At 43.9% G+C, this 16,707-nt stretch overlaps 1 protein-coding gene across 23 annotated transcripts in view; it reads right to left on the bottom strand.

Annotated features, from left to right (window-relative positions):
* The window catches only part of IKZF2 (IKAROS family zinc finger 2), a 121,295-nt gene that overhangs the window by 75,484 nt on the left and 29,104 nt on the right, over positions 1–16,707 (bottom strand). The window contains exon 1 of one of the 23 annotated variants that reach the window (XM_068947907.1): positions 5,480–5,644. The exons of the other annotated variants lie outside the window; for them this stretch is intronic. The gene's annotated coding sequence lies outside the window, so the exon portion shown is untranslated. Of the gene's footprint in view, positions 1–5,479; positions 5,645–16,707 lie in introns of those variants that run through there. 23 annotated transcript variants of the gene reach the window in all.

Raw genomic sequence — 16,707 nt, 5'->3', positions numbered from 1 at the left:
AAGACTTGCACACATCTGCAGACAGTTTGGATTTCTAGACACCCAAGCTTTCCAGCAGGAAAAAAGCTTCTCTGAATAGTTTCCCACCCACTCTAGCAGCAAGACTGGCAACAGAACATTTGTGCCTGTGCTTTTGGATAAAAAAGGTGCAACGTATATGGCTGCGCATATGCACTTTTCTGCTGGTGAGATTACGTTCTCCTCAGTATGGGTTTGGTTGTGCCTGCTCAAAAAAATACCACAGCATCCGGAACTGACCAGAACACTGTCTGTCCAGTAGCCCAGCATCACAGGTTTTAGCGAGGAAATGCCTACGTTGCTCTATTTGCATGGTGCTCTGCAGTGCACCCACTGCCATCAAGAGGAACGTTGCCAGTGTATGTTCTCAGGAAGGTCTGAAGACACAAGCCCTGAAGAGCTGCCAGTTATTTTCTCTGGTAGTAACAGAAACCATGTCTCGGGGTGTTGTTTCTACCAAGTTTTCATCTACCGGCTGGAGAACTTATGTGCAGAAAAGGACCCCGATATCCACTGGATACCAAATACCCTCGGTCACTGATGACTCGAGCAACTGGCAGGACTGAATGGAACTGACTTGACCCAGAGGCCACCAACCTTTCAAAGTGTTACCCATGACCACTCCTTGGACAGACTAAATGACACACTCAGCCAAACGGTCCATCTTTGCAAACCAGAAAATGGGATTACCACCATCTTTTTGGAAAAAGAGGAGGGCAAACTCTCAGCCTTCTTAAAAAGGCAGTGAGCTTTCTGCATTCCTGACCTTTCCCTTGCCGAGGGAATGCTGATTTCTTGCTGACCTACGGCTCTGATCATCCTTGCCAAAGCTAAGATGTATACAAGTTGGCTCACCCTTGTTTCCCCTGGCTGCCGGAGCATGCCAAAGGAGACTGTGTGCCCTAGTGCCTTAAGCACTTACCCAGGCAACCATGATACTTTTCAGAACCTCATATAGCACTCTAAGAGCTGTATAAAGGGGCTCTCAACTGGATGGTATAGAGGGCAGCAGCGCAGGAGAGTTTAGAAACGTCTCCCACTTTTGCTGTCAAGCAGATCAAATGGCCTGCTCGATAGCGGGGCGTGATAACTCCTTAAAGTTTGAGCCAAAAGCTAGTTGAAAGACTAGAATAACACAGGGTGGGAGGGGAAGGTGGATGTGCTCACCCACGGCCAAAAAAATAAAAAGAATTTATTCAAGTATTGCAGTATGACAATCAGGCACTGCAAATGCCCCAGTGAAACGAAAATTTGCAGTCTATACTGGATGCCTGAAATTGCAACATTCACAAGGCAAGTCAGCTAACATAAGCACTCCGGGAGTTGCATTGGCTGGGCCAGGTCCCCCAAGAAACTAAAGAGGAGACAGTTCTGCTGTACTACCAAAGACATCAATTACTGTTTGGACAAGACTTGTCACCACCCTTTGCATCAGAGCTGTGCCAACAGACACCAAATGAGCCTAGGGTCACTTCCAGCTGGGTGCTCTTCACGTTTTACCCACAGTAAGGAAAAGAAGGGCAATGGCAGAAAGCCAGGAGGTCTGTACCTGCAGGGTCCGGCCCTGCCCACCTGACTACCCTGTTACTCAGTGCCGGGCCAAACACGTGCCACAGCCCTACAGTTCCAACTTCACCTCTGAAGGAATAAAGAGGCAGAGTTACGTTTTACTGTCTTTCCAGCACGGATCTGGGGTGCTGTCTATTGATATCAGCAGAGACAGACTGCATCTTCAGACCTGAACGCAACAGAATTTGGCCCAAGATGTTAAAGGGTTATTTTAAGGAATGCTTTTTTTTTTTTCCTTCCCCTCTCCATTTGTTTGTTTTGGAATTGATACCAGGAAAAAAAAAATGTAACTAGGAAACAGAACACATAACTGCCTGAGGTGATGTACAAGAAGTTTCTTCGCATTCTCCGACTTTTTCCTGGTTAAAACCAGTTTGCCTGGGGATGGGCCAGCTAAGTTTCGGCTTCTCCTGCTTTCCCAGCGTTCCATAGACTAACGTGACCTTCATTAACTCAACACAGCAACTGGCTCCAGCTAACAAAATCCAACGCATGTAGGCACTTGTCCCCCTAGTCCTCAAGGGTAGAGAAACAAGGATGCAGTTGTTCCCAAACTGTCCTTGCCGTTTCCAGTCCTTATCCTTGCACAACAGATGCTATCAAGACTGCTCGTTGCTGGTCAAAGGCTGCAGCAATTTCTTAGGAAAAAAAACATACCGACAACAAAAAAAACCAAAACACACACAAACCCTGCACACTCTCTACTTACTGTGCAAGTATTAACATCCAGCTCTCTCTTAGTGAGCTGTGGATCTAGTGAGGGAGCTTCCTGAAAATTAGTTGACAACAAATGACGCATTACCAGTAGCCAGATCTACACTCGTCTTGGCTGGGCATCGGAGGAGTATTTAACCAGTGAGAATATGGACTTATCTCAGCCTAAAAATAAAATAACAGCAAAAAACCTCAAAACTGTAACAGTCTGGACAAAATTTGAGGGACTGCAGGCGGGGAGAGAAGAGATCTGGTCTGTCTGCAAAATGACATATCTGAAGGTAGAGCAGATTTAGTGGGGAATGCACTAAAGATAACAGGCTGGCCTCACCTTTCATTATTTATTCAATCTTTCCATGTTTTCAGCAGAAATTCCACTCAAAAAAAAAAAAAAAAAAAAAAGTCCAGCAGCTACTGCCAGCGGAGAGCAGGACACTACCAGGAGCTAAAGAGACAAAACATCTCTCTGGATCATGGACTCAAGGGACCAACAGGCACGAGCCCAGGCTCACCAGCGGCAGGTCTTGCGTGCTATACCTGCACGCCACTGCCTTCAACCAAATTACTTCTCTGAATTTACGGATGAGCCAACAAGAACCAACGATTCCAAAACTGGCACCTGCACCTCACCTAGAGCAGAAACCTACAGCAGATACAGGGACTATATTGTTGTATTGACCTGGGAGCCCTCCTGCTGTACACGAGGCTACACTACTACTTGTTCGGAGCCTCCCCGTGACAGCCTTAAACACGGGTGATTGGGTCTTAATTCAGAAGCAGTCCTTCAGTGAAGCACCCCGTCTGCAAAGCGGTTACGGTGCCTGGCTCCAGATGCCGAAGCAGGCGTTGAAGCCTCGCTCTAGATTAGGCCTAAAGCCGCTCTGAATCAGCGCGGCTGTAAATGGGTATCTGCCGCGCCTGAACCAGGAACCAAAGGCTGCTGGGCGTCAGGCCGGTCTCGCCGCTTCCTTGCGGAGACGCAAACTGGCACACCTCGTGCTGAGGGGCCAGGCAAGAGCAAGGAAGACCCCTGGCATTCTTCTGACCGTGATGTACGGGATCACCCAGTGTCAAGAAAAGTAACGCTAATTCTCCCTTTGTCATGCTGGTTGCCGTACAGACATGCAATAAAAACAGCCGCTGCCCTGAAGAGCATGTAGATCTTGGCAATACGCATAAACGCACCTTTAATTTAGCATTACAGAAGGTAGAAACTTTCTGCTTCTCTGGTTGTGTCAGCTTTGCGCCTCAGCAACACTGTTGTCTAGGCGTACGTATAGTGTACCCGGATATCAATGGCTCAGAAACTATAGTTAACTTTCAGAAACTGCACTGGAAATACAAATGGCGAGGAGCTGACTTGCAGCTACCGGGGTGAGAGATGGTCTAACGCTGGAGTCAAACCTCTACAAGACGTGTCACGCACACTTAATTTATTTTTTTTACGAGGGAATCCCTGACCAACACCCAGCAGATGTATAATACCATGACAGAAAAGGGAGTTAGAGCATGTAATTTTTGAAGTATGTGTTTCAGATTTGCTTGATAAAGCTTAGCAAGATGTCCGGAAAAAGGTGCGTTTCTACTTTGCATCTACTTCCATTTAAAAGAACAACGATCAAACACATGGTATTTTTCACTGTGCGTTTTGACCTTTGTATTGCGGATCCTTTTCAGACCCTTTCCTTCTTCCTAAAAGATCAGAGAAAGCCCTATAAAGCCTACAGACCAAATAATCAAAACAGAGATGGGCAACGGGAGATGACGGAGGTAATAAGCACGAGTGAAGTGTTGGATAACAAGCGTTAGGGTTTTAAAGTAGTTGCCTAGCTTAGTTTGCCATATCTGCGCAGTAAGCAGAGAAAAGTGAAATGAAAATCTGTTTCATACTTACACAATTTAATAATCACCCCTCAGAACTTTGATCCTTAGAGTAAGGATGCTAGGTACCACAATAATACCAGAAGGAGTAAAAAATGTAATCATATTTGTGCAGCAGTTGCCTGGTAGATCAGACACCCACTCACACAACTCCAAAATCACTGCATCTCTTCAGCTTGCACAAACAGACAGCCTGAGTGTCATCCTCTCTTCCCCTCATCATAGTATACTACAGCAACCAGATCAGATATGAAGTCTCTGTTATTTGAACAAATGGAGAACTCTTTGTCATTTTAATCCCCAGTTTAATTTCAGACAGAATCATCTGGTGGTGTGTGTATTTAACCAAACACCTCATTATAGTGCATATGAGTTCCTCTAGCAGAAGGCACCCTGGATGATGCTACAAAGATCATTACTGTTATGAGCAAACAGTACATCAAAACAACCACTGTTATTTAAAGTTACCAATATTAGACATGCCTTCAGGATACTCAAATTCCAGAATGGTTTTATGCACACATTTCCCTCTATCTTTGTCCCTCACCATGGTGAATTTAACTACCACCTCACCATTTACTGCTGCAAGGGCAGGTTTATGCCACCTAGCTTTACACAGCTAGTTAGCCAAGTCCCAGTTAGCACTGTCTGGGTTCCCTGTGAAGTCAATCCAAATAAATAATCACCTCCTGAGGGCAAATAATTCATCTCATCTATTCTGGGAGAAGATGACTTCTGGGGGTGCCTACAGTGCAAGATGAAGCAACTAGTTTAGACCACATGTCTAGCTTCTAGATGGCTGAAATTCCTCAAGAGGAGCTTCACATCGAGAGGACTCTGTTCAGTGCAGAACTCTGCAGAGCTTTCCATAAAAATGGCTTGGAAAGTCTGTCACTAGCTGTTTTAACTGAAGCCATTTATTACTAAGATGACAGCCCTAAATCATCTCCAGAGCTAGTCATCCTCACTAGATAACGACCAAAGTTGAATCACATTACTATGCCTTCCAGACTTCCAGGCAGGAGCCTTAAAGATCTTTTCCCCCTCCCATGCCTCTGCTCTACTTTCTTCCCCATTTTTTCCCTTCAATAATCCTTAAAGAACATGGTTTGCATATGCCTTCATTTCCACGTTTCCCAGAAGTTGCTGAAGTTCTGCTGTTCTTATAATGTTATAAGCCCTACCTGGATTTCAGAGAGTTTGAGTGTTTCATACTACTGGAATTTCTAACAACAAATTCCCTTTTGCAGATCACGGATAAATTTATCCCAAAAGGAAAACTTGCATTTCAACTTACCTGAATACTCTATTGATTCTTGGAAAAACACATACAAACTCAAATTGGGAAGAAGGGAGGGCAAGCTGTACTCTTCTTTCACACACAGCAAAATCCTTCCAATGATGCTCGTTTTAATAACACCCGGGCACCTACTCTTCCAGTCTAGAGTGATAACAAACAGACCTTTTTCTTTCTCCTATTTCCATGGGAGAAACACTTCAGGGAAAAAGTAGAGGCAAAAAGACACGGAGAGAGACACTTGCATACAAGATCCTCAAAATACTCCAACTTTGCAACAAGATTACAAGCATTCATGCAAACAGCTGTATAACGACACAGATCCTACCATTAAATCACTAAGAAACCGTGAAAGGAAAACTACCCATAACGAAGGGGGTAGGATGGCTTGAAAAGTCCAGAGTCAAGTGGGATTCAAGCACATTAAGATCAGAAGAGGTTGTTACGATCCTCTCGTGTGACCTCTCTACCCACAAGGCTTCTCCTATCAATTCCTGCACCAAAGTCGCAGCTTGCTGGCAGTTATCTTGCCCTACACCACTGACCCTCTCTCTCTGCAGGTGCCAGAGGCAGGTAGTTCAAAGGTTTCTATCAGTACGTTGCACTCCCTCATAAGTGACGAGCACATTAAGTACACAGCTCTTCCTGAGGACTGTCCTGATCACTAAGCGTGTGACTGATGCGATCAATTCAAGATTCAGTACAGGAGTGCTGTGATGTGCCCTGAAAATACTGGGGCACACAGCTGCACTTGGCTGTCCACCATGCTAAGTCTTTCTTCCCATCAAGCTTCCACCCAGGACACTGGACAGAGCAAGTCGCCTGGCTTAGTCCCAGGTTACAAGGGAATATGAGGGTCCTGGGAAGCAGCAGATCAATGCAAGCTGGGGTGCTTCCTAACTCCACACGTTCTGCTACAGCAGAAGTCCTGCAAGCTGACTCACACAGCTTCCCCACCCTCCCTGAAAGATGTAAGCTTGTAGAAGAGACCTATAAACCTAAATGGAAATGTTTTCTTAAAAGAAAAAAAGTGGGGGAAGACTTCTAAAGAATTGTATAAGAAATTATAGATCTGCTTGGATATTTTCTAGGACACTTACCAGAAAAAGCCTACTGAAGAAAAATATCTTAAATTCAAAAAAATCTTAATTTTTTGAGAAATTTCTATAGAAACTAATTAATACTCAAGAGAATTGTACTGGCTGTGTTCTAAACCAGATCTGCAAAATAAAAATGAGAAATGAAAAATCCTTTCCCAGAAAGCACTATGTTTTGGGCTTTTCACAGATCTCTCCTTCCTACAGTGAAACTATGAGGGAGCAACAGGTTTTCTGTGCTATTGAAGGGGGAAAAAAAATGGACTCTTTAGCTCCTATTAAAAAGGGCTGCTCTCAGGTTAGAGATCATTCTAAGAGACGTTACCACCAGCTGGTCTGAGCTCTTTGGTTGCTGCTTGAACAGCACTGAAAAACAGATTTGTTCTCCCTGCAATAAATTATTGACTGCTCTGCCTCTCAGGAAGGCCAAGGTGTGGTCCTCGCTGGCAGGCGTTAAGGTGCTTGCTTGCCAGACTTCTTTTTTCTTTTTTTTTTTTTCCTCCCCAGCTGGAAGAAAGGTGCTAATAAGGTAAAACAACAGCAGAAGAGCACCAAGTGAGAGCCAGGATGCCCCCAGGTGAGTCTTCCACGTTCAGTGGACCTGCACACTTCTGCCGTGATGAACGAGCAGAGCGTACAGCAGAGCACAGAGGAGCCCGTGGGCAGAGCGGGGTTATATGGTCTGGACCACAAGGCACGGAGGTGGCCAACCTTTGCTACAGCTCCTTCTCCAGAACCATATGTAAACACCACCAGGAGCGAAGAAAGCACAGAACCAGCTGGCACCATGCAGATCAACTGCAGAACAAATGATAACAGACCACTGTTACCTACCAGACTACTGCTAACATTCACTGAAGGATGTCTATGTCCTGTAGGATGTCATGTTTGCAAAGGTCCGGATGGGATTTAAGTAACTACTATGCCCCACGCTCATCCTGGGAGGCAGCCAGGGAGAGATTCTCACCGCTTTCCTTGCGGAGGGGAGAAAAATGAAAGGGAAAGGTGAAGGCGCTTGCTTAAGTCTGCCCCATGAGCCAGAGCTAGATTTCACCACCTCCTGCCTCCCAGCCCAGTTCTCATTCCTGCAGACCGCACCACCTCTCAGATCGGCTCCAGGTGAGCCGATAACACACACGTACTTCATACCACAGAGGAGGAAAAGTCACAGGGAAAAACATCTCAAGGATTCAAAGGTTTGGTGCGGTACATAAATAAGCACCCTGAGAATGGTAGAGGCTCTGATGACATTTGAAATGAGTAGGCAAAAGTATTAAATTGGTTAGGACTGGAGCTAAGGTGCTGCACTGAGTGCGACAACCTGACTGCAAACAACTCCTCCGCTCTCACCTCTCCGCTACCCTCAGAAGCCTTCAAGCGCAGGACAATTTGGATTTCAGTCGTAAGTCTCTGGTAACTACACACAGCTAACAAACTCAACGCCCTCTCCCCACCTTTTGCCTGTCCCCTTGGTAAAAATTTAGTTTTTCAGGAAAAAAATCTTCATCAATAGTATCATTCCACATGGCACTGTCAGGACAAAAATCCAAGGGACGTTGAATTCACAGCCTTGTGTCCTTAAATCTTTAAAAGTGCATTTCCCTGGGGTTTTGGTTGCTGAAAGGCTCAAATGACACAAGGTGGTTCAGAGTCATCTTTCTCGGGTGCTTTAGCGGTTCTGACCTCCTACTCTAAAACACGACCACTAATGTCTCCTGGTTAGAAATAGGAAATTTTATTAAACTGGCCAGCTGTACATCGTTCCATTGGAAAGGGAGGCCCCTTGCTATCACCTACCTGTAAAAAAGTTGGGTTTTAAAACAAATCTTAGGGTCTGGAAACAGAAAAATATCATGCGTAGATACACGCACGCATCTTACAGCGGTCGGTACAGTACAAATGTTCCAACGTGAGATTACTTATGGCCACAGGCTCTGAGAAAGCTTAGACGCACGCTTAACTTAAAAGCCCTGAAGTTACGGGCTAATTTCAGTACTTGGTGAATCTTAAAATAAAGCCTACACGTAAGCCTTTTTAGGATTGTGGCCCTCACTTGTTTCTAACGGAAGAAATGAAAACTATCATTATATGAGCCTAGCTCTGGAAAAGACTTATTCCCAAATAGATCCTATTTACAGGCCAAATTCTACCCTCCCATGTTTACATGCAACTGCCATAAAAAAATTTAAAAAAAAAAAATTAAATACTATCCCCTGAGGACCACGAGGCAGTGCAAACGCACAGGGACTCCCAAGCACGAACTAAGGGCAAAGCAGCCGGCGCGGGCACCAGCGCCACGGCCGCAGCGGCAAAGGGTTCGGATGGGCTCCAAGCCCGCTGCGGGTATCATCCCCGGACAAGTCCGTGCTGCTGCGGCTGCGGCGCTAGCCCTCCCTACGGAGGTGAGCTAAGGCGAAGCCAGCGCAGGCGCCTCCGCAGAGCGGCGTTCGTGCCTGCGCCCGCGCCGGGGCTGCGCTCAAAGGGGGAACAGAAAGACGCCGAGTTCTTGTGAAAACCTCAGCCGTCTCTTTTCAAGACGAACGTTTTCCCTTAACTGTCACAGACCGTCACGGTCCGGTTTCAAGGTCGGATAGATTTAAAGAAAAATGAATAGAAGAGGTTTCCACAGATACGGGAGAGGCGCTGCGTTTTAGTTTAAGAGCGCGGGCCGTAAGCATCTTCCTTGTCTTCCCGACAGCACCCCCGCAGTCGTATTTTGGTGGGCCAACGTAAGTGAAACCAAAAGGCTGGGCCAAAATTTAAGCCCGCTTTTCAGCGCAGTAGATAACGGCATTTCTCGCCGAGAATCCTTTCCAGTTTCTTTTAATTAGAATTACTATATATATAATTTTTTTTTTTAAGTATTCTTTGTGAGCAAGGGAATCTGCGCTTCCGCATTTGGGTGGCGCAGGGAAGTCGGGAGGGCCGTTAACCTCCGTATGGACAGGTCGGTGCCAAAGCACAAGCACCTCCGAGAGACCTACACCCCCCCCCCCCGCAGAACATCCCACCACCTCAACTTGTTCGTCCAGGTTTCATTAAAATCCAGAGCAATTTTTCCCTCCCTCTCCTTTTCAAGGGGCTGACCGTCTCTGCCTCGTTTCTGCTGCTGCAGAGCAGCAGGACAGGAGGGGTTAATGCTATGTATTCAGAACAAAAAAAAAAAGCCACAATGCTGAGGCAAATCTGCACTCATCCAATCCATTCCCTGACAAAACTTGTTGCAAGTCCTGTCTGCACCATCCTAGATCTCCCAGGTTTCACTGGCCTCTAGCCAAAAGTGTCGTTTTACTCTCATAATGAAGGGGGGCAGAAGGATTTATCTTTCCCAACCTCTCCCTACATTATGTCCATCCCTGCAGAGCAATCTTCTTGTTTTTCCACATTTTCTTGCAGTCTGAAACCCTCCCAAGGGCATATCCCCAAGGATCTGCTGAGATGGAGGGCTTCTCGGCTTACAGCTTCTGCCTACAATGCTCTATTTAGCCCATTAAAAATCCCAATAAGGTTACACATAAAAGCTCCTTTAAAGTTTTGGCCCTGACACTTTACTCTGCTTTCTAAACCAAGTTATGCCCTATTTGAAAATCTTTAGAAATTGTTTGGAAGAGCGAATGACCTATTCTGAGGCTTGAAAATCAGATCAAAAGTATAAAGTTGCTTCCTCCCCAGCCACTGTATTACTAAACAAGGAAACGGTCACACAATAAAATTTCCACAAGAAGAATGGAGTCTGTAAACTGAAGCTGTCACAGGTGATGTAGTTAAAAAAAAAAAAAAAAGAAAGAAAGAAAGAAGGAAAGAAGGAAAGAAGGAAAGACAGAAAGAAAACAAAACTGATGCTTCATTTATTTGTTAAGGTCCTGACACCTAATTCAACAATATACAAAATACAGTTCCCATCCTGTAACTTAAAAAAAAAAAATCCCGAACAAACCAACCCCCAAATCTCTGGGATAAAACATTTCCCTTAGAAACTGATGGCAAGCTGAGAGACTGGGGTTAAAGGAGGGGTGATGCAAACCGTACCTTTATCTGCTCGAGCAGGACGTTACCCCACCGGAGTCAGGGAATTAGAGATAAGCCCAAAGAGCAAGGCCTGCCCGCTGGGCCTGTCCTTTTCCTTTCCAGTCTCTTTTCTCCCTGCCATGCATCCTGACCGGGTTAGTCACAACATTCCCACCGACTCCTGAAAGGCGGCACAGGATAGTGCAACCACACCTGAAAAGCAGCTGAAATCCAGCACTGAAAAATGCTAGGCTAGTTTCCTCCAAAAGGATTTATTTTCCCGGGCCTGGCCTTCCTTAGGATCGGAAGATTAACCCAGGATTTAAATCGGACTCCTCCTGGTACGCGAGGAAACACTGGCGATAAAGGTTCGGCGGGTGGAATTCAATAAGCGATCCCACCGATGAGGCACTCGCGAGAAAAGATCTGTTTTTCTAATGTGGCAGGACCGGCTCAGTCAATACTACAGTTGGAGTAGAAACCTCCCTTATTTATAAGCAAAGTAAGCAAATACAGCTCTTGAAGGCAGGGGGAAGGATTCTGAAGCCGGTAAACAGTATTTTTACACACTAATCGCTGATAAAACCACCCTTAAAGAAAGAATGAGCTTGGGCAGCGTACCCATTGTTCCTTACCGCCATGGTCTACTGAAGGGAATCTCAACTAGATCCAGCCTGTCTTGAGTTTTACTTGGTGTTTTGATTCCAGCTTTGATAAGGTCACACCTTAAAAGAGCCACGCACAGCGTAACAGATGGGAATAAAGCTTTCAGCTATTTCCAGACGCTGCTAATAGCATTTTTAAGAGAAGAAAAAAAATCAAAATTTGTTTACATCTATATAAATAGGCCTGGGTTTTCAAGTTACTTTTGCTCCCACCTCATCCCGGCAGCCCACACGAGGATGATTTCTGCTGCAGTGGAGGCTGTAACAGCTGACAGTGCAGAGGCAAATACCCACTCAGACAGGCAAACGCCTGCAAGCGCCTTCCCCGGCGACCGACTTTGGGTCTGGCCACTTCTGGGCAGAGCCATGGTCCCCAGGGAAGCGACTCCGACCAAGAGCTCTACAAACCACCCAATCCCTAAAGCCAACCTACAGTCTCAAAGATCTTCCTTCCCAAATAAGCCAGTCATCCTCCACTGCTGTTTCACGCCTGGCACTGGTCCCGCATAGTGTGTTCATCCCTCTGAAAACTCAGACCCTCACTTCTTTCTCTTTCCTGCTGACCGTTTGGGGTCCAAACCATCTCGGGGGTCATTGGTAAGACAGCAACAGTGTCAACTACAGGATATGCTAGAGGATTTAAAATTAAAAATGAAAAAATAAAAAAATAGTGAGGTAATGGTGACCTAATTTCCTAAACTGGCTCTCTGTTAACCACAACTTTAAGGTTTCAGAGACTTTGGCTCACTGTCAGCTGCTCTAAAAATGCCTTCTCTGCAAACCAGAAATAAGCATAGTACGTTGTTTTCAGATAATACCATCCACAAAAACCAAAGGAACGCCACAAACTTGCATGCCCATGAGTAACAAACCCAAAAAGTTTTTTTACTCATGCCAAATTTTAAAAGAAATAGCTTTTACATAAAAGGGAGCGTCTTAGTTCTATTTACTCCATCACAAGAACGATGCTGTCACACAAATGACCCTATACCAAGATTTCTACATTGCAGACTTAGTCTTTAGTGAATTAGAGTAGAAAAGCTTTCGTTTTAGTATCTCTTTAAATCAGGTCAAGAGATCAGTAGTAACATGATTAGCCAGAACGCTGAAAATTAACTCCCAAGGCGGCAGGGGAGGTGGTGGGCAGTTTTGGAAACTGCATGCCATGCGAATGATATGCAAGGAAAATGTGGAAAGCAATTTGATTAAGATTGCCCCGGCTGGACGGGGGCAGAAGAGGTCACGCGTAGCAAAACCTCTGGAATTCTTTCGGGATATTACTGCAGCGACGGTAAAGAATTTCGGGGGATGTTGTATACTCAGAGCGTGAAAAAGCTTTGCGCAAGATTCTGCATGAGACAGCATTGACTAAGGTGGAGAGTTTTGGAAGAAGATCTGAAGTAGATGCCTATGCAGTAAATGGAGTTAAGGACACAAGTCAAAGGATATCAGAAGTGAAACTATTTCAGGCTGGAATGAAATCAAAAGACGATCGCTCCAGAGGTCATTTTAAATCTCTTTAAATACATAGGCACTCATTTATTTACACAGGCTCTTGTGGCCTGCCTGTATGTTTGACATAAGTAAAAGGATTTTCGGCTAGTTCCTTCCATGTTTCAGTGTACTACATTTGCACATCATGTTACAGTTGCTAAAAAGAAAAATAAGGAAACCAAATTAAAACAGGCCTGGATCAGTTAGGGAACAGAGCTGTTATATGTCAAGTGATGTTTAACAGAAATGTGCTCAAAAGACCTATGTCAACATACAGCCAATGCGTGCCCAATTACTTCATATTTAAGAGTTAATATAGGGTTAATATACAAAAGTACGCAAACCCACAACCTAGCACACAGGTGAAGCAAAAAGATCAAGTTGCATGTCTGCGGATCACATACACACTCAGGTTAGAAATCACAAAAGTTCAGGAAAAGCTGGGGAGGAGGAGGAGGAGGAGGAGGAGAGAAAAGTCTGACCAGATTCAAGACGGAGCTCCAGGGAGCTGTGACGCGGTTGCCTCTTCCACGTCTAAGGACTATTTCATGACTAGAAGAGCGCAGAGGACAGAAAGGCTCCTCCAGTCTTCACTAGGGATCACGACAGAAATGTAAGTGGGAAATCTCAGTACACTACATGGGAGCCAGTGAAAAGTAGAATAGGTATCTGGTTATTCTTACGTACCTAGGTACGCACTTAAATCCCATTCAAGCCAAAGGGGCATGCTAGCATCTTCAGACCTGTGGTGAACAAGGAGAGGATGTCTCAAAGTTAAACACGTGTGTCAGTGTTCAACCAAATAGTACGCTGCCAAATTTGGATCTAAGGCATTTGTTAAATAAACACCTTGATTCATTTGTATAAAATTCAATTAATTTCCTCAAGGATATGTTATTACTATCTTAGAAACAGTGCAATAAAAACCACGAGTAAGTTGACAAACATTAAAAAACCATACCAACAACTGAAGGAGCTAGATTCATTCCCAAAGAAAGAAAAGATTTCTAGGAGACCCTTCTGGAGTTTTTAAATCAGTACAGGACGGATGGACACCTTTCACACGCTAGCTATTTCACAGTGGTAAACATTTGATGAATGAAAGACCAGTGTTAAAAAAAAAAAAAAAAGGAAAAAAAAAAGTGGAAGCAAACAGATTTGTTTTGATATCTATTTAGCTCAAGCAAGCATAACCTGGAGAAGCAAATGAAGTTTTTAACTGAGCTTAGAGGCGACTTACGAAAGAGCAGGTCTGGATGAATCCACTCAAGCTCCTGGGTCAACTGCTTTCTGTTCAATCAGTCACTTCTAATAAGCCAGGCAACAGCAAAACTCCCAGCACAAGGGCTCAGACTGAATAAGAGACAGTGACCCTAGGCCACCCAACACTTTCTCCAGCAAAGGAGAAAGTGAAAACTAAAGTAACTCCAAGACCATCCCCTTTCCCTAAATTGTCTCAATTTTGCTATTTCCACCAGCACCAAATAGCCAAAAGGCAGCTAGACAAAAGCAGCTTTCCTCATTTGCATTGGGTTAAGTGCCTCAAATGCTACAGATCACTGACGCGGTGAAGGGGATCATCAAACTTCCATTCTTATCACATAGCACTTCTTACATGCAGATAAACATTAGCAAAGCTTTTGAGCTCCCAAAATATCCTATACTTAAATTACAACTCTGAGCTTCTCCGATGTGTCACTGCAGTTTGCCAAGCAATTATTCAGCACAACCATCACGAGAACAAAGGAAGACGTTTCTGTGCGCTCTTTACTTCCTGGGTTTAGACAGAGACATTTCTCAGTTAACTGTTTTGCTTTTCTTTAGCTTTACTGCAGGCCTTGGGCACGCAAAATTCTGGACCCATCTGGTCTTACTAATATTGCTTATGCAATATTTAAAGGATGTTATATTAAATTGAGGTTTATTTGTGCCCATAGACCCCAGGTGCCATTTTTCAGTTTCCCTCCAGCAAACAAATTCTTTGATGCAAAGGAGATACGCTATGTTCACTCTTCCAGTTAAAGGAAATGGGAAAAATCTCACTCAGGGCTCGTTTTCACCAAAACATGCATTTTCTTCCTCCTGTCGAGCAGCCCTTGCAGAGATAGTAACCCAGTAATGGAAACACAACTAGACGTGGAAACAGAAGGTTGTACGAACTGTTCCCTATTTGCCACATTGTCCAGGAGCTATTGAATTATATCATAATCCAAGAACCAACCTCAGGGCGAGCAGGTACTAATCTGTGGTGAATCTTATAAAAACAAAACACCCAAACCAAATTCTACTTACTGCAAAATTATCTTCAAGGCATGTGTGTGCACACTCCTTATAGGTCGGCTATGACAGATACGGTCTTGAGGTAAGGCTGATTGGAATCACCTTTCTCCTGAAAAGCTCTACATGTATGTATACAATCTCCTATATAAATATAATAAATATATTTATCTCCCAGAAAAGCCTAGCCTCTTCTATTGTCACACAGGCAGCCTGAAATAGTGAAAATTCTGCATGAAGGGATACTTCTGAGGTAGTCTGATATCAAATTTTTTTTTTTGTAGTGCCTGCAGTAAATTCAATATATACTAAAGATACCATCAAAATTTAGAGCATTAGGAAATCCCTATTCTTGGTCTTTAAAGAATGTAACGTATCTTGAACATGTGTCCAGAAAACTTCTGACACTTTAGGGTATGTTTTCAAAGCAGCTCATGGGAGGTATGTGCACAAATCCCATTATTTGTTAACAGGATTAGTGAATACTACTTTGAAAATACATCCCAGAGTGTTTTAGCATTAATGCACATATTTACCAGCCTCAAAAACATTATAATGAATTCTTTCTAAGCAAACACTGGCCTACAAACTATTTCCAAAAATTCCAGTTAGCTACCCCTATTTAATCCCTTGTCTCATTTGGTATCTGGGCAACGTACTTTGACCTACAGGTGTGATGTTCCACACTCCTATTCCACGGTAGAGGAAAAATAGGTAGATTATTAAATTGAGTTTTGAAAAAGACTTTTGATCACTGGATTCTACTAAAGAATGACATTGTTTTTCTTTATACAGTAAATAGAAGGGAAAGGAAATCAGCCAATGGTTTATTATGGGGCTTTATGTTGAATAAAACTGATGGCAAGTTAGAAGACTGGAATGTCAGATGCTCTAAATCAGAAGCCCTATACCAGCTCTATGCTCAGAGCAGTTTACACCAGCTGAGAATTTGGCACCAGCTGACAATTCTGGTCCTGTACAGATCGCTTCCATAAAAATCAAATCAAATTGGTTAAATATCTATACACAGTTAACACTAGATTTTATTTTAAAATTATACGCATTTTGGCCAAGATTTCAACAGTCACTAGAATTACATTTACTCAATGGAGAATGAAATCTCCAGTGCTCCAGACTCAGGCCTCAGCCCTGCTTTCTGCAGCTACTCATCCATTTAAAATTGAAGATTGGCCTAATCTTGCCCTCAGCAAAGCGAATGGAAAAAAACTTCCACCCAAGTCCTCTGGAGAAAGCAATGGGCTAGGTTTTCAGTATCTGCGCCTTCTGACACATGGCACCACTGAGGAATACTGAATCCATAGACTTGCTTTCTTGAGCTAACTTTTCCCAAGGGACTCTGGATTGGGATCTGAGTATAGGAAATAGGACAGAAGTAACTTAAATTGTACATGAGAGGTATAAAACACACTAATTTCACAAATTTCAAGGAAAAAATGTCAGACTAAAAAACTAGGAATAGGGACATATTCTTGAAAAATGTTATTTTTTTCCTCTACTCTTCCCTCCCCTGCCAAATATTTAGCTTGCTGCATGACTGGACTTGAGTTTGGATACCAAGGGTTATAGAGAAGTGAAGTCATGCCTCACCTTGCTCGCTGTGCCTAATGAAAGAGCAACTTTGAACAGTGCCAAAATAACGCTTCAATTAGACTTCTCTACAGCTGCC

This window comes from Struthio camelus, chromosome 6, assembly GCF_040807025.1.
Source record: "Struthio camelus isolate bStrCam1 chromosome 6, bStrCam1.hap1, whole genome shotgun sequence".
NCBI lineage: Eukaryota > Metazoa > Chordata > Aves > Struthioniformes > Struthionidae > Struthio > Struthio camelus.
This window is presented reverse-complemented; position numbering and strand designations above follow the sequence as displayed.